We start from the raw sequence: 18,065 nt of genomic DNA on the forward strand, positions 1-18,065 counted from the left end.
TCAGTGTTTGGCAAGCACGGTAAACCTACACTGCCTACGCCGGACCCCACTTGTCATAACCCCGAAGAGGAGCCACCCTATGTATACCCTCCCTGCTGTCTCACGCGTCCGTGTGAAGAGACCATCAAACAGGCTTTGTGTGAGCAGCAAGTCTGTTTATTTCACCTGGGTGCAGGCAGGCTGAGTCCGAAAAGACAATCAGCAAAGGGTGGTGGGATTATCATTAGTTCTTACAGGTTTTGGGATAGGTGGTGGAGTTAGGAGCAATGTTTTGCGGGCAGGGGGTGGATCTCACTAAGTACATTCTCAAGGGTAGGGAGAATTACAAAGAACCTTCTTAAGGGTGGGGAGATTACAAAGTACATTGATCAGTTAGGGTGGGGCAGAAACATCACAATGGTGGAATGTCATCAGTTAAGGCTATTTTCACTTCTTTGTGGATCTTCAGTTGCTTCAGGCCATCTAGATGTACACCTGCAGGTCACAGGGGATATGACGGCTTAGCTTGGGCTCAGAGGTCTGACACCTGCACCTCTGGGAAATGATGCATTAGAAAGGATGCCCTACAGTTGGGTGTAGCAAACAACAAAACTGCCAGTTATAGCAGGTTTCCTCTATGCAGGAGGGCCCTCAGAAAAGTAACGAATCCTTCTCTCCTGTATTGACCAAAGCTGTAAACAGCTGGACAACGTTTGGGCCCTTTAAGAGTCAAAGACAGAGACAAACTGGAACCATTAAATATTTTCCCTAGGTGTTGTGCTACCCCAGAATTAAAAGCCTGGGCGCGGTGGCTCATGCCTGTAATCCCAGCACTTCGGGAGACCGAGGCGGGTGGATCACCTGAGGTCAGGAGTTCGAGACCAGTCTGGCCAACGTAATGAACTCTCGTCTCTACTAAAAATACAAAAATTAGCTGGGCATGGTAGCATGCGCCTGTAGTCCCAGCTACTTGAGGGGCTGAGGCAGGAGAATCGTTTAAACCCGGGAGGCGGAGGTTGCAGTAAGTCAATATCGCGCCACTGCACTCCAGCCTGGGCGACAGTGAGACTGTCTCAAAAAACAAAAAAAAAAACCCTCGGGCCTGAGAATGAAATTATTAGTACTACAGTTTAACCTAACAGTGGCTTAAAATAGTCACGCGGCCCAGCCACACTATCTTACTACGTGGTACAGCTTCTACGGCGGAAATTTTACATTCTTAATAATTGAATTACAAAAGCATTTCTCCGTGTTACCTCAATTCTGGGACCCAATCCGGATCGAAAGAGTAGGGCGAGTGCTATTGATTGACGTGCATTCCAACCAACCTACGACGCAAGGAGAGCGCGCGCGAGCAAAACGATGCCCAATCAGCACTCAGCCGCAGTGGCGGGGGCGGGGCTTGTGGGAACGGCTCACCGCAGGGTTGGCCGCCTTGAGAAGCTGCGAAGATGGCGGAGTAAGGCGTGCCGCTGTAAACTGGCCTCTGGGCCGGGGGCGGGCGGCCCCCGGAAGGTCGAATGCATCTGTTGGACCGTGCGAGGTGAGCCGAGAAGGCCAGTGACGGTGGGAAGAGCAGGCGCCGAGGAGGTAGCGTGGCCCAGCCGGGCCCGGTACGGAAGCGCGCAGGAACCTGCGAGTTGCAGGCAGCCGGCCTCGGCCTCGGCCGGGCGGGGGTTCCAACCTTGGCGGCTCCAGGGCGGCCGGCTCCCGCCTTCTGGGTGTGTTGCACGGCCCACCCCTCAGCCTGCCTCGGTCCTTCCCAGTGCCGTGCCTTTAGCCACCTTTGTGCTTTCTGCTTGCACCCACACGGGGCTGTATCTGGCAGCCGCTGCTTCTGCCATCGATTTATTTTTCGAAGAATATCTTTGTTTTATTGATTTACTTATACCTCTCGCCTTAGGAATTCGTGCCCCCTCTTTGCCCGTCAGCGGTATCAGTTGAGGCCTGTTGTGGCTCTGAGTATTTTGTGTCCCCCGCCCGTTGACCTTGAGACTTGTAACAGGTTCCCCTTGGGAATTGCATTCGCGTGTGTTTATCGCGGACATCCTGGTGCAACTTTTACTAAATCCGTCCGCTCCCACTCCCACCTCCCAAACTTTTATGATCTGAGTAAGCGGTTCTGGCACTGTTGCCCTGATAACATTCTAATGGCGCATTAATTTTGGCTGATGCCAGGGTCTTGATAGAATTCACCGTTTTTGGTTTCCGACCCAGAAGTACAGGAGTTCAGTGTACACTATTGTTTTTATAGGGACAGAATGATAGGGAAATGTTATTAGAACGTAGTTTGTGTAAAGTGGTGGGGTTGCACAGTGTCAACACTGTGAGGCATTTGGTATTCGGTTCTCCTTTGACTAAACGGGTTGCCTCTTTTTGTAATTTGGATTGTTGTAACCCCTCATCCAGTCTCTCAGTTAAAATTATAGGAAAGTTCCTGTTACTAGGTTTCTAAATTGGTGTGGCCTGTTTAAAACTGGCACATTAGTTAAGTTCAGTTCCAATGGACACACCATTAGACCAATGAATGTTTTTGGGTATGTTCTTTGTTGACCCTGGATTTGCTAGAGCTGAAAAATAACACAGAAGGACTTTTATATGAGACCTTTTTTGTCGCTCTGTCAGTTTATTTTTTGTTTTTTTGTCTTTGTCTCATCCAGGAGAAGAAAAAAGAGATCGGCCAGAGGAAGGAACTAAGCGAACATTCTTCCTCCCTACCTTACAGAAGGGAGTGGTCATCTACACTAAAGCCAAGTGTCACGCGCGTCCGTGCGAAGAGACCACCAAACAGGCTTTGTGTGAGTATTAAATCTATTTATTTCACCTGGGTGCAGGCGGGCTGAGTCCAAAAAGGAGTCAGCAAAGGGAGTTAGGGGTGGGCAGTTTTATAGGATTTGGGTAGGTAGTGGAAAATTACAGTCAAAGGGGGTTGTGCTCTTGCGGGCAGGGGTGGGGGTCACAGGTTCTCAGTGGGGGTGCTTCTGAGCCAGGAGATGGAGTTTCACAAGGTAATGTCATCAGTTAAGGCAGGAACCGGCCATTTTCACTTCTTTTGTGATTATTCTGTTGCTTCAGACCATCTGGATATATACGTGCAGGCTTGGGCTCAGAGGCCTGACACAAAGGTCTTAAGTAGGGGTCCATAAACTACTGGAAATTTTATGCACAATTATACATTTTTGTGGGAAGAAGAAGGTCCATAGTATCAGATTCTCAAAGAGGACAGTGTTCCATAAAAGCTTGAGAATCACTGCTCCAAGACTTGACATCTTTTTAAAATTAATGCCAGTGCAGGTAGAGAGTAACTGCTTTCTTACTGTTCCTTTTGAATAGTTTAATGATACTGATTTTTTTTTAACAATAGCTTGTCTGTTTGAGTAATATTGTATACTAAAATTACTAGCACCAGTGAGGGCTATATCCTTAATGTTCTTTTTCTTTTTAGGTTCCTTATCACAGGAAGAAAATTTTCCTTGACCTTTAGGTGCTTTTATATTCGTCTCAAAAACAAAATTCTGAACTCAGGACTTGGCAAGTAAGTAATTGTGGGCTAATAGTTCCAAATACTGTTTAAGCAGCTTGAAAACAGGTACGTAGAAGTGGAACAATAAGCCGTTAGCTTCAGCAGAAGATGAACATGAAAAATGCCTGTAAGCTATTGAAATTTAAGTTAAATTTTTTCTTTTTTTTTTTTTTTTTTTTTTGGGAGGGAGTCTTGCTCTGTTGCCCAGGCTGGAGTGCAGTGGCGCCATCTCCGTTCACTGCAAGCTCCGCCTCCTGGGTTCACGCCATTCTCCTGCCTCAGCCTCCCAAGTAGCTGGGACTACAGGCACCCACCACGATGCCTGGCTAATGTTTTGTATTTTTTAGTAGAGACGGGGTTTTACCGTGTTAGCCGGGATGGTCTCGATCTCCTCACCTCGTGATCCACCCGCCTGGGCCTCCCAAAGTGCTGGGATTACAGGCGTGAGCCACCGCGCCTGGCCAAATCTTTTATTTTTCAACAAAAGAAATGAATTAAATAAAAAGGAGTAATCTTAATCATTTGCTCAAACTACCAATAATTTTTACTGTCTAAAGAAAACAGACACATATTTAATTAGATTGAGGGAAATCAAATGATTAAAAAATAGGCCTGGCCCGGTGGCTCAAGCCTGTAATCCCAGCAGTTTGGGAGGCCGAGGTGGGCAGATCACTTGAGGTCAGGAGTTTGAGACCAGCCTGGGCCACATGGGGGAACCCCATCTCTACAAAAAATATAAAAATTAAGCAGGTGTGGTGGCACGCGCCTGTAATCCCAGCTACTTGGGAGACTGAGGCAGGAGAATTGCTTGAACTTGGGAGGCGGAGGCTGCAGCAAGCCGAGATTGTGCCACTGCGCTCCAGCCTGGGCGACAGAGACAGACTCCATCTCAAACAAAAATAACAATTAAAAAAAAATAAATGTTACTGGGTGGTTTTATTTAAATAAATTTTGTGTATTTTTCAGGTATACAACATGATATTATGGGATACATATAGATAGTGAAAAGGTTTCTACAGTGAAATAAATTAACATTCAATGTCTCACATAGTTATTTTGTTTTTGTGGCAACAGCTAAAATCTCATTTAGCATGGATCCTGTTGACAGTACGATTTTATTACCTATAGTTGTCATGTTGTACATTAGATCGTTAGACTTGTTCAGCCTACATAACTGTTCCTTTGTATCCTCTGACCTATATCTCTTCCTTTACTAACTCCCCCATCACTGTTTTTCTCTAAATCTGTATATTTGATTTTTTAAAAAAATTTGACATGTAAATGAGACTGTGCAATGTTTTTCTTTCAGTCCTCCTGACTCATCTATGCTGTGACAAATGGCAAAATTTTTTTTTTTTTTTTTTTTTTTTGAGACAGTCTTGCTGTCTCAGCACTTGCTCTGTCACTGCACTCAGGCCGGAGTGCAGTGGTGCTATCTCGGCTCACTGCAACCTCTGCCTCCCTAATTCAAGCGATTCTTTTGCCTCTGCCTCCCAAGTAGCCAGGATTAAAGGTGTATGCCACCACGCTGGTTAATTTTTGTATTTTTTTAGTAGAGACAGGATTTCACCATGTTGGCCAGGCGGGTCTCAAACTCCTGACTTCATCCCAAAGTGCTGGTATTACAGGCATATGCCACTGCGCCTGGCCAAGATCTCATTCTTTTTTAGGGCTGAGTAACATATTCCATCATATATACGCACTGTAGTTTCTACAGTTTATCCATTCATCCATTGATGATGGACAGTTAGGTTGTTTCCGTATCTTGGCTATTGTGAATAATGTTCCACTGAACATAGGAGTGCAGACATCTTTATGAAATGATTTCATGTTTTTTGGTTATATGCCCAGAAGAGGGAGTGCTGGGTTATGTGGTGGTTCCATTTTTAATTTCTTTAGAAACTTCCCAGCTGGGCACGGTGGCTCATGCCTGTAATCCTGGCTACTCAGGAGGCTGTGGCAGGACAATCCCTTGCACCTGGGAGGCGGAGGTTGCCATGAGCCGAGATCGCGCCACTGCACTGCAGCCTGGGCTACAGAGTGAGACTCCATCTCAAAAAAAAAATTTCCGTACTGTTTTTTCCATAGTGGCTGTTCCGATCTACACTCCCACGAACAGTGAATAATAATTCATTTTTCTCTTAAACCAGGCAAATTTTAGAATATATTTAATTTTTTTTTTTTGAGACAGAGTTTTGCTCTTGTTGCCCAGGCTGAAGTGCAATGGCGCAATCTCGGCTCACTGCAACCTCCGCCTCCTGGGTTCAAGCGATTCTCCTGCCTCAGCCTCCTGAGTAGCTGACATTATAGGCACCTGCCACCACACCCAGCTAATTTTTGTATTTTTAGTACAGATGGGGTTTCACCATATCGGGCAGGCCCGTCTTGAACTCCTGACCTCGTGATCCACCCACCTCGGCCTCCCAAAGTGCTGAGATTGGAGGTGTGAGCCACCCCGCCTGGCCAGTATGTCCTTTCTTAATTGACAGTGACATTATATCTGCAAAATAGGCTTCATACCTACTGTGTTAGTTTTCGTTTCCTAGGCCTGCTGTAACAAAGCACCACAAACTGGGTAGCTTAGAATAACAGAAATTGTTTCATAGTTAAGGTCACATGTCTAAAACCAAAGTGTTGGCAGGGCCATCCCTCTGAATGCACTGAAAAAAAAAAAAAAAAAAAAATGTCCAGTCCTTCTAATTTCTTGTGGTTCCTTAACTTGTGGCAGCATAACTCCAGTCTTCACATGAAGTTCTTCCTGTGTGTGTATCTGAGTCCTAATACAAGGACACTAGTCATATTGGATTGGGGTCCCTCCTGCTCTGTTATGACCTCATCTTAGCTGCTGACATCTGCAATGACTCTATTACCAAATAAGGTCACAGTATGAGGTAGTAGGGGCTAGGACTTTTAACATACGAATATTGGGAGGACACAGTTCATCCCATTAACACCTACTTATACCTTGATTATTTATGTGAAAACCATTCAGTGTACAACTGCTTCAAGGATTGAAACCTTGTATGTAGTCCCAGCTACTCTGGAAACTGAGGTAGTAGGATTGCTTGAGGCCAGAAGTTCAAGGCTGCAGTACACTGATTGTGCCTGTGAATAGCCACTGCACCCCAGCTTGGGCAGCATCAGAATTACAGAGATAGAAAGTAGAATGATGGTTGCCAGGGGTTGCAGGAAGGGCAGCGAGAGGGAATTACTGTGTAATGTGTACAAGGTTTCAGTTTGGGAAGAAGAAATGAGTCCTGGAGATGGATTACGGTGATGGTTGCACAGCAGTATGAATGTACTTAATACTACTGAATTGTATACTCGAAAGGGTTAATATGAATTTTATGTGTATTTTATCACAATAAAAACATTGAAAAATAAAACAATCTTTGTATGTATATGTATATATGTGTGTGTATATATGATTATATGATTGATATATATATATATATCAGTAGTAAGAAAGTGAATAAAAACTGATGAGACAAAATGCCCTTTAGAGTGAAGAAGGCCTTACCACTTGGATTTACAGCTTTAAGTCCAAGTAGACAGTAATAGAATCTTGACATTGGTAGAGCACAATATTTATAGTAATCTAAATATCCATCTGTAGGCAGGGTGTGTTAGCTCACACCTGTAATCCCAGCACTTTGGGAGGCCGAGGCGGGTGGGTTCTTTGAGGTCAGGAGTTGAAGATGAGCCTGGCCAACATTGTGAAACCGTGTCTTTACTAAAAATACAAAAATTAGCCGGGCATAGTGGTGCATGCCTGTAGTCTCAGCTACTCTGGAGGCTGAGGCAGGAGAATTGCTTGGACCTGGGAGGTAGAGGTTGCAGTGAACTGAGATTGCACCACTGCCTGGGCGACAAAGCAACACTCTGTCTCAGGAAAAATATATATAGTGTAGAGAACTGATGTAAATAAAGTACATCAAAGGTAGTACTTTACTTACAAACTGGTGCTTTGATATGGAATGGTCTCTAAGATATATTAACAGAAAAAGCAAGGTACAGAACAATATATAGTGTGCTTTCATTTGTGGGAAATGTCTCTAGAGATGTTCTGTAGCCATAGAATATTCCTAAAAGGATATGCAAGAAACACTGTTTACCCTATTTTACCTTATCTCGTGCGTTATTTATTCACATAAATAGTTTAGAATTTTCAAAGAAAGGAAGCACTGAATAAATATTTGATAAATGACAAATTTTTGCTCAAGCAACAATTTTACATTAATAAAGTATAGTATATCCCTATATGGGGGCAGAAATTGAGCACCTAGCCCAGCAAGTTTTTTTTGTTGTTGTTTGTTTGTTTGTTTCGCTCTTTTGCCCTGGCTGGAGTGAAGTGGCACGATCTCAGCTCGCTGCAACCTCCACCCCCCAGGTTCAAGCCTGCCTCAGCCTCTCTCGTACCTGGGATTATAGGTGTCTGCTACCACACCCAGCTAATTTTTGTATTTTTATTAGAGACTGAGTTTTGCCATGTTGGCCAGGCTGGTCTCCAACACCTGACCTCAGGTGATCCACCCCCCTCAGCCTCCCAGAGTGCTAGGATTACAGGCTTGGGCCACCGTGCCTGGTAAGTTTTTTTTTTTTTTTTTTTTTAATTATTTATTTTTTTGAGACAGAGTCTCACTCTTGCCCAGGCTAGAGTACATTGGTGCTTGCTGCAACCTCCGCCTCCAGGGTTCAAGTGATTCTCCTGCGTCAGCCTCCTGAGTAGTTAGGATTACAGGCACCGGCCACCACGCCCAGCTAGGAAGGTTTTTTTTTTTAATATGACACTTATAAACTTGATTGATAGTGATAATAGTATTCATTGTGTTTTGTGAAATATATTCTAAATTCCCTATTTACATAGCAAAGTAAAAAAGGGGCACTAACTCCCGGGATACATCATCCTCTCTGTCCTTAGAGGAAGCAAAGTATATTATTGCTGTATAACAACCCAAAACATAGTGGATTAAAACAACAAATATGTATTACGTCTCTCAAGAATTTGGGAATAGCTTAGCTCTGGGGAGGTTCTGGCTTAGGGTCTCTTAAAAGCTTGAAGTCTGGCTGAGCGCGGTGGCTCATGCCTGTAATCCCAGCACTTTGGGAGGCCAAGGCGGGTGGATCACGAGCTCAGGAGATCGAGACCATCCTGGCTAACATGGTGAAACCCTGTCTCTACTAAAAACACACACACAAAAATTAGCCAGGTGTGGTGGCGGGTGCCTGTAATCCCAGCTACTGGGGAGGCTGAGGCAGGAAAATGGCATGAACCTGGGAGGCGGAGCTTGCAGTGAGCAGAGATGGCGTGCTACTGTCCAGCCTGGGCGACAGAGCAAGACTCCTCAAAAAAAAAAAAAAAGCTTGAAGTCTGATGGAGTTCTGTGGTGACACATTTACATGGCTGGCACATTCATGCTGTTTAGGGGGAAATTTCATTTCCTCCCAATGTAGGCCTCTTTCAGGGCTGTGTGAGTACCTTTATATGGTGGCTGGCTTCTCCCTAAACAAGCAATCTAAGAGAACAAGGCAAAAGCCATAGTCTACTCTCTGACTTTGCCACAGAAGTCACTCACTGTCACTTCCTCCTTGTTCTGTTGGTCAGTATTCTGATATCAAGTGGTACATGGCAATACATTTCTTTTTTTTCTTTTTTTTTTTTTTTTGGACATGGAGTCTCGCTTTGTTCCCCAGGCTGGAGTGCAGTGGCACAATCATCTCACTGCAAGCTCCGCCTCCCGGGTTCACGTCATTCTCCTGCCTCACTCTCCCGGGTAGCTGGGACTACAAGGCGTCTGCCACCACGCCTGGCTAATTTTTTGTACTTTTCGTAGAGACGGGGTTTCACTGTGTTAGCTAGGTTGGTCTCGACCTCCTGACCTCGTGATCTGCCCGCCTTGGCCTCCTAAAGTGCTGGGATTACAGGCGTGAGCCACCAAGCCTGGCCATGGCAATACATTTCTGACACCACCCAAGAATTAGCATAGACCTCACAGGTCAAAGGGCATGGTCCTCAACAAGACTGTCCTCACTTCAGATGCCAGCTGTACTTCGGAGATACCCCCAGCCACCTGCATTTTCTACCAGGTGGCTACAGATTTGGAGATTCCCATGACCCTCTTAGAACCAGCTTTTGATTTCATTGGTTTTCTCTATTGTTTTTAATTCCTCTAAAGTTAGGTTAGTTGATTTGAGGTCTTTTTACTTTTTTTTTTGAGACGGAGTTTCACTCTCGCCCAGGCCAGAGTGCAGTGGCGCAATCTCAGATCACTGCAACCTCTGCCTCCCGGGTTCAAGCAATTCTCCTGCCTCAGCCTCCCGAGTAGCTGGAATTACAGGTATGCGCCACCATGCCCAGATAATTTTTGTATTTTTAGTAGAGGTGGGTTTTCCTCAGGTTGGTCTCAAACTCCTGACTTCAAGTGATCCGATTGCCTCGGCCTCCCAAAGTGCTGGGATTACAGGTGTGAGACACTGTGCCTGGCCAACTTTTTAGAAACAAGGTCTCGCTCTGTTACCTAGGCTGGAGTTCAGTGGCTTTTCTCAGGTGTGATCATGGCACACTGCAGCCTCGCACTCCTGGCCTCAAGTGATCCTCCCATCTTAGCCTCCTGAGTAGCTGGGACTACAGGCATGTGCCACCACTGCTGGCTGAGGTCTATTTTAATGTGAGCATTTACAGCTATAAATTTCCCTCTTAGCATTGCTTTCACCACATCCCATAAGTTTTTGTTATGTTTTCATTTGTCTCAAGGTACTTTGTAATTTCCTTTTTGATTTATTTTTTGACTCAGTAGTTTAGGAGTGTATTATTTAATTTCCACTGGCTTATTTACTCCCAATTCCAAGGATTTAGAGTATCCTTTCCAGGAACAAAGGGTAGTCAAAGTCTTTATTATACAACACTCACATAGATTAACCCTGATTCATTGTTGGAGGACACTGTAAAAAGGCCTGAATACCAGGAGGCACCAATCGCTGGTGGCTATTTTGGAGCCTGGCTAGCACAGAAAATCATTGGCTCACAAGCTAGCTTACCTAAGGTGTCCACATAAAATTTTTGTTCTCCTTTCGATCCTCCCAATAAGTCAGGTTTTTTAGTAGAAAGTTACTTTGTATAATCAGCACCAGTAAGCAAGTGAGTAACTTCAGCCACTTGAAAGTACCTAATGTGAGGCCAACTTTAGGGGAAATTTGTAAATTTATTTGTAAGTTTTGTATATCCGTTGTATAGTTGCAGTTGATAAATCTAGAAAACTAGATTTTCAGCAGCTGGGCATGGTAGCTCACGCCTGTAACCCCACCACTTTGGCAGGCCGAGGTGGGTGAATCACGAGGTCAGGAGTTCGAGACCAGCCTGGTCAACGTGAAACCTTATCACTACTAAAAATACAAAAAAAAGGTCAGGAGTTCGAGACCAGCCTGGTCAACATCGTGAAACCCTATCTCTACTAAAAATACAAAAAAATTAAAAATAAAAAAAAATTAGCATAGTGGCAGGCACCTGTAATCCCAGCTACTCAGGAGGCTGAGGCAGGAGAATTGCTTGAACCCGGGAGGCAGAGGTTGCAGTGAGTTGAGATCGTGCCATTGTACTCCAGCCCAGGCAACAGAGTGAGACTCCATCTCAAAGAAAACTGGGTTTTCTAGATTGTGTCTAATTATATTTTTAGTTCATGTTGGCTAAGCGTTTAAGAGCCCTACTATTCAACAAATTTTCTTTTTTTAATTTTTAATTTTTTTTTTTTTTTTAAGATAAAGTCTTGCTCTGTCACGCAGGCTGGAATGCAGTGGTGCGATCTCGTCTCACTGCAACGTCTGCCCCTTGGACTCAAGTCCTCCTGCCTTAGCCTCTCAAATAACTGGGACTACAGGCATATGCCACCATGCCTGGCTAATTTTTGTATTTTTAGTAGAGATGGGGTTTTGCCATGTTGGCCAGACTGATCTCGAACTCCTGACTTCAGGTGATCCACCCACCTTGGCCTCCCAAAGTGCTAGGATTACAGGCGTGAGCCACTGCGCCCAACCTATTCAACAAATTTTCATCAAGTGCTTACCATGGGTCACATGCTATTCTGGGTGCTTGTAATTCATCAGTGAACAAAACATGATCCTTCCAGTGGATCTTACATTTTAGACAAAACAGTAAGTGAGAAATGAAATAAGTACCTCTTGTAAGTTCCTAGATAGTGTCACGTGCTATGGATAAAGGGAAAAGTAGAGCAGGATAAAGGGTAATGTTGGGAGAGCATCTGTGTGTAGGATGAGGGGAAGATACAGGTTTATATAGGGGCCCAAGGTAGGCCTCATTGAAGAAATGATATTAGAGACATGCAAGGGAACTTAGTTATGCAGATACCTGGGGGAAGAGTCTTCCCAGTGTGGGAACAGCCACTACAAAGGCTGTAAGGAGCATGCCTAACGTTTCAGAAAGAGCAGAGTCCATTGTGGTTAGAGCCCATGATGGAGCTATGGTCAGAAGAGATCAGGGTGCAGATCTTATGAGGAATTGAAGGTCATGAATTTAGGCTTTTACACTAAGCTGCTATTTATTCAGCCATTCTGGGTTTTGTTGTTGTTTGTTTTTGTTTTTTTTTTGTTTTGTTTTTTTTGAGACGGAGTCTTGCTCTGTCCCCCAGGCGGGAGTGCAGTGGCTCGCTCGGCTCACTGCAAGCTCCGCCTCCCGGGTTCACGCCATTTTCCTGCCTCAGCCTCCCGAGTAGCTGGGACTACAGGCGCCCGCCACCACACCCGGCTAATTTTTTGTATTTTTAGTAGAGACGGGGTTTCACCGTGTTAGCCAGGATGGTCTCGATCTCCTGACCTCGTGATCCTCCCGCCTCAGCCTCCCAAGGTGCTGGGATTACAGGCTTGAGCCACCGCGCCCGGCCTACACTAAGCTGCTGTTTATTCAGCCATTCTGGGTTTTTTTTGTTTTTTTTTTTTTGAGACGGAGTCTTGCTCTGTCGCCCAGGCTGGAGTGCAGTGGCGCAGTCTCGGCTCACTGCAAGCTCCACCTCCCGGGTTCACGCCATTCTCCTGCCTCAGCCTCTCCGAGTAGCTGGGACTACAGGCGCACGCCACCACGCCCGGCTTATTTTTTTTTATTTTTTATTTTTTTCTTTTTTGAGACGGAGTCTGTCCCCCAGGCTGGAGTGCAGTGGCGCGATCTCGGCTCACTGCAAGCTCCACCTCCCGGGTTCACGCCATTCTCCTGCCTCAGCCTCTCCGAGTAGCTGGGACTACAGGCGCCCGCCACCATGCCCGGCTAATTTTTTGTATTTTTTAGTAGAGACGGGGTTTCACCGTGGTCTCGATCTCCTGACCTCGTGATCTGCCCCCCTTGGCCTCCCAAAGTGCTGGGATTACAAGCGTTAGCCACCGCGCCCGGCCATGTTGTTTGTTTTGAGACAGGGTCTCACTGTCGCCCAGGCTGGAGTGCAGTGGCACAGTTTCAGCTCACTACAACTTCGCCTCCTGGGCTCAAGCGATTCTCCCACTTCAGCCTCCTGGGTAGTCGGGACTACATGCACATGCCACCGTACTTGCTAATTTTTTCAGTTTTTGTAGAGACGGAATCTCAGTATATTGCCAGGCTAGTCTCGAACTCGTGGGCTCAAGCAATCTTCCCCCGCCTCAGCCTCCCAAAGTGCTGGGATTATAGGTGTGAGCCACTGTGCCCAGACAGCCATCCTCAAATGGGTTAGTTATATCCTGCCGTTAATGATACACACACATATATACCTGTGTGTAAGAGTGTATAAATTGAATAGTCATGTCTGAGATATGAAATTGGGCATTTTGAAGAGAATGTAAGCTTATGATTTGCTAATGTTACTGTCTAATATTAAGATATAGATTTTTGGGGGACAAAGTTTATATATGTTCAAGGTGTGCTTCCTCCCCCATCCAGACGGTGTCTTGCTCTGTCACCCAGGCTGGAGTGCAAGTGGCCTGATCTCGGCTCACTGCAACCTCCAGCTCCCGGATTCAAGCAATTCTTATGCCTCAGCCTCCCAAGTAGCTGGGATTACAGGCGCCTGTCACCTCACCTGGCTAATTTTTGTATTTTTGATAGAGACAGGGGTTTCACCATGTTGGCCAGGTTGGTCTTGGAACTCCTGACCTCGTGATCCTCCCAGCTTGTCCGCCCAAAGAGCTGGGATTACAGGTGTGAGCCACCGCACCCGGCCAAGGTGTGCATTTTTTTTACATACACTTTTTTTTTTTGAGACAGAATCTTGCTCTGTTGCTAGTCTGGAGGGCAATGGTGCTATCTTAGCTTACTGCAACCTCCACCTCCTGGGTTTCAAGTGAGCCTCTGTAATGAAGCAGCCCTGCTGCTCATAGGGTTCTAAAGGTATACCTGTGGATCTTTACTTTATCTTCTTCCATGCTGCTTTTGCAACAAGTGCAAATTCTGCACTATTTTTCCTCCTGATTTGATTCTGGATTAATATACATTTGGCTTTCCTAGACTTTGAATAAGAACCCTATCTTCAACCAGAAGAGGTTATTTAGGTTCAATTTACAGTTGAGGTATTTTTTAATGTATATGACAGACTGAAAATAGTGGGCTAGAAAGACTAGTTAGCGAATCGCTATTGGCCATTTTTGTAAACTAAAATCATTTAAGCCTTTGACGGGCATCTGTGATGTATTTATTATTGTAGAGCATACATAACAAAACTCTTAAACATTTTACAGTGTACAGTTTATTGGCATTAAGTATATTCCACGTTGTTGTATAAGTGTTACCATTATCTCTAGAATTTTTTCATCATTTCAAACAAACTCAGTACTCATTAATCTCCCCATCTCCCCTCCCACAGCCCCTGGTAACCTCTCTACTCTTAAATCTGTATGAATTTGACTATTGTCAGTATCTCATGTAAGTGGAATTATACAATATTTGCCCTTTTGTGTCTAACTTCTTTTTGCAACTTTAACAGTTTTTACACTTAGCAGCAATGAACTTGATGTACTTTTTAAAAAATTTTTTCAGACAGAGTCTCACTCTTGTCACCCAGGCTGGTGAGCAGTGGCACAATCTCGGCTCACTGCAACCTCCGCCTCCAGGTTCAAGTGATTGTCCTGCCTTAGCCTCCTGAATAGCTGGGATTACAGGCACCTGCCGCCACGCCCAACTAATACAGTGCTACCTTATTTTTCATTTTTATTCTTTGGAGACAGAGTCTCACTCTGTTGCCCAGGCTGAGTGCAGTGGTGCAATCATGGCTCACTGCAACCTCAACCTCCAGGGCTCAAGCGATCCTCCTGCTTCAGCCTCCTCCAAAGTAGCTGGGACCACAAGAAGGCACCACCACGCCCTGCTAATTTTTTATTTTTTGTAGAGTGGGGTCTTGCTGTGTTGCCCAGGCTGGTCTCCAATTCCTGGGCTCAAGGGATCCCCTGCCTCAGCCTCCCTAAAGTGCTGGGATTACAGGTGTGAGCTGCTGCACCTGGCTCAGTGCTACTTTAAAACACAAATGTGGCCAGGCCCAGTGGCTCACGCCTGTAATCCCAGTACTTTGGGAGGCTGAGGCAAGTGGATCACTTGAGGTCAGGAGTTTGAACCCAGCCTGGCCAACATGGTGAAACCCCGTTTCTACTAAAAATACAAAAATTAGCCGGGTATGGTTGTACATGCCTGTAATCCCAGCTACTCAGGAGGCTAAGGCAGGAGAATCACTTGAACCCAGGGGGCAGAGGTTGCAATGAGCTGAGATCACAGCACTGCACTCCAGCCTGGGCAGCAGAGTAAGATTCTGTCTCAAAAAAAGAACAAAAACATAACAAAAAAAACTTTTATATGCAAAAAAGTTTTTTGTATCATGCTTGTATAAATCCAGCTTTTTTTGTATCGTGCTTGTATTTTTTTTTCTGGCTATTACTGCTTTTCTGATAACAGTACTGAATTTGGTGTTATGTTTGGTCATTTTCTTTTAGATAATATGTAATCCAAAATATTCTTTTCTTTTTTTTTTTTTTGTTTGAGACGGAGTCACGTTCTGTTGCCTGGGCTGGAGTGCAGTGATGCAATCTTGGCTCACTGAAATCTCTGCCTGCCGGGTTCAAGTGATTCTCCTGCCTCGGCTTCCTGAGTAGCTGGGACTACAGGCACCCGTTACCACACCCAGCTAATTTTTGTATCTTTAGTAGAGATGGGGTTTCACCACGTTGGCCAGGCTGGTCTTGAACTCCGGACCTCGTGATCCACCCGCCTCGGCTTCCCAAAGTGCTGGGTTTACAGATGTGAGCCACTGTACCTGGCCTTTTCTTTTCTTTATATTTTAGATATTGTTTTGAGTCAGCTTATGCAGAAGTACCTGTCCTAATCTTTCGGTTTTTATTTTGTATTTCTAGGTGTCTCTATGTTGTCTCCTAGAGTGGGTAGTCCTGCTTCTTTTACCCAGTTATTTTCCCTATTCTTGAAATGTGGCTATCACTTCTCTACACATTACCTCCATGATTTGGAATGGAAAAGGCCACTTTTCTTTTTGTTCTGCCTCTCAAATTCAACACAGAGGAGCTCCTAGGATTCCAGTCATCCTGCTAACATCTCCAGGAAGAAAGAAGCAACTCGCATGGGTCTTCTCCTGTTTGCTTAATTATAAAGACATCATTTTGCAAGCTGAAGGCTGAGTTTCGTTTGAAACAGGTGCTTAGGTGGTGGTATTTGTGAAACTTTTCATTCCAAGCAAGAAGACTAAAGAAGTAGCAAGTATGGATGACTTCAGGGTTTAAAAAAAATGTCTTCCAGTTTCAGCCACTACCATGATAAGCACAGTTGAGACTGCAGCAGTAAATTCCAAATATGTGTTTCTAATTTGACATGAAAGATACTAAAAATTTGTATTTGTATATTTAAATCCTGGCTCATCCTGTGACATAGATTTACTGAATAGGAACAAAGGCCCAATTTTAAACAAAAACCTAGGCCGGGTGCGGTGGCTCACGCCTGTAATCTCAACACTTTGGGAGGCCAAGGCAGGCGAATCACCTGAGGTTGGGAGTTTGAGACCAGCCTGACCAACATGGAGAAACCCCATCTCTACTAAAAATAGAAAATTAGCCGGGCGTGGTGGTACATGCCTGTAATCCCAGCTACTCGGGAGGCTGAGGCAGGAGAATTGCTTGAACCTGGGAGGCGGAGGTTGCAGTGAACTGAGATTGCACGCACCACTGCACTCCAGCCTGGGCGACAGAGTGAGACTCCGTCTCAGAAAAATAAAAAAAAACTTTGGACATAGAGGAGTCGGGGGCAGTGGGGGGAGGATGAGAGAATTTTCCGTGTAACTCCATTTCCTTAAGAAAAAGAAGCAAAAATGCCTCATGCAGTGCCATCTGACTTTATGGTGTTTCACATTATATAGTTACATTTTTTTGTAAACGCATAAGATTAACTCTTCCCGCAACCCAAGGTGGATACTTGGATGTTTGATTTTTATTTTTTTATTTATTTACTTTTTGAGGCAGAGTCTCTCTCTGTTGCCCAGGCTGGAGTGACTGGCGTGATCTCTGCTCACTGCAGTCTGTCCCACCCAGGTTCAAGTGATTCTCCTGCCTCCGCCTCCCAAGTAGCTAGGATTACAGGCACGCACCTGTAATCACGCTCAACCTGATTTCTTACTCTAGATATTAGGTATAATGTTAGGCTGAAAAGGCTGGGACTCAGGTACTTTCCCCAGTTGGGACTGAACTTTCTCATCAGAGAATGGGCCTCAGAAGCAATGTTCCCAAACTTGTGGTTGGGTCATCGTGGAAAAGAAACCTCAAATAAGAAAAATAATTACAATAAGAAATGGATTTTCTTTTTTCCCCACAACAGTTATACATTATAAAGAACAGACTGTCGTAGAAAACAGTCCTTACTTCCAAATCAGCAGAGGACCATTGTATGTATTGTCAGGTCTTTATATAAGAGTGAAACCTTTATTTATGCTTCTTGTGAGTAGAGAATAAATTTTAAAACTAATTAGATGAAATTAAGAACAGAGAGTATTGGAATATCTCTGTGTTTTCTGGAATGTTTACTCAGGTCCATGAATGCTGTAATGCTGGGAACTTAGGGAAGATTCACCAAAATATGAGAGTGATAAAAAGCCCAAAATGGGAAATGTTGAGCACTCTTATTATTAGTGAGATTGGTCAATCAACCCATTTGAAATGGGTAAAAAATACTTTCAGTAAAATAATTACATATTATATATGAAATATTTCTTTTTTTGAGGGCAGCTACTGAATGATAAAAGCATAGTAGAAATCACTTTGGTTAAAAGTAACTCAGATTTTTCTCAAGTAATCTGACTTCCTGATGTTTTTCTTTAATATTTTGGAATTGTTCAAGACAGAATGGAGCCTACATATATGGGTTCCACTAGTATGTTGAAAATGTCATATCATGGAGAATGGAGACACCTTCCAGGTGTCAACCCATCTTCTCTGTGTACCTCTGGCATCTTTTTTGGTAGGATCATTTGGCAGAGGGTAGAGTACCTGTACTTTTGGCACCATTGAAACCAGCTCTGGCCCACTTGTTTGAATAGCTGTCAGACTC

At 44.5% G+C, this 18,065-nt stretch overlaps 1 protein-coding gene across 1 annotated transcript in view; it reads left to right on the forward strand.

Moving 5' to 3' along the window:
* The first annotated feature begins 1,398 nt into the window (after positions 1-1,398).
* The window catches only part of NUSAP1 (nucleolar and spindle associated protein 1), a 96,245-nt gene continuing 79,578 nt past the window's right edge, over positions 1,399-18,065 (forward strand). Inside the window, exons 1-3 of the mRNA XM_063639137.1 lie at positions 1,399-1,522; positions 2,640-2,777; positions 3,425-3,514. The gene's annotated coding sequence lies outside the window, so the exon portion shown is untranslated. The remainder of the gene's footprint in view (positions 1,523-2,639; positions 2,778-3,424; positions 3,515-18,065) is intronic.

The sequence above is a fragment of the Symphalangus syndactylus genome, chromosome 5, assembly GCF_028878055.3.
Source record: "Symphalangus syndactylus isolate Jambi chromosome 5, NHGRI_mSymSyn1-v2.1_pri, whole genome shotgun sequence".
NCBI classification, from domain to species: Eukaryota; Metazoa; Chordata; class Mammalia; order Primates; family Hylobatidae; genus Symphalangus; species Symphalangus syndactylus.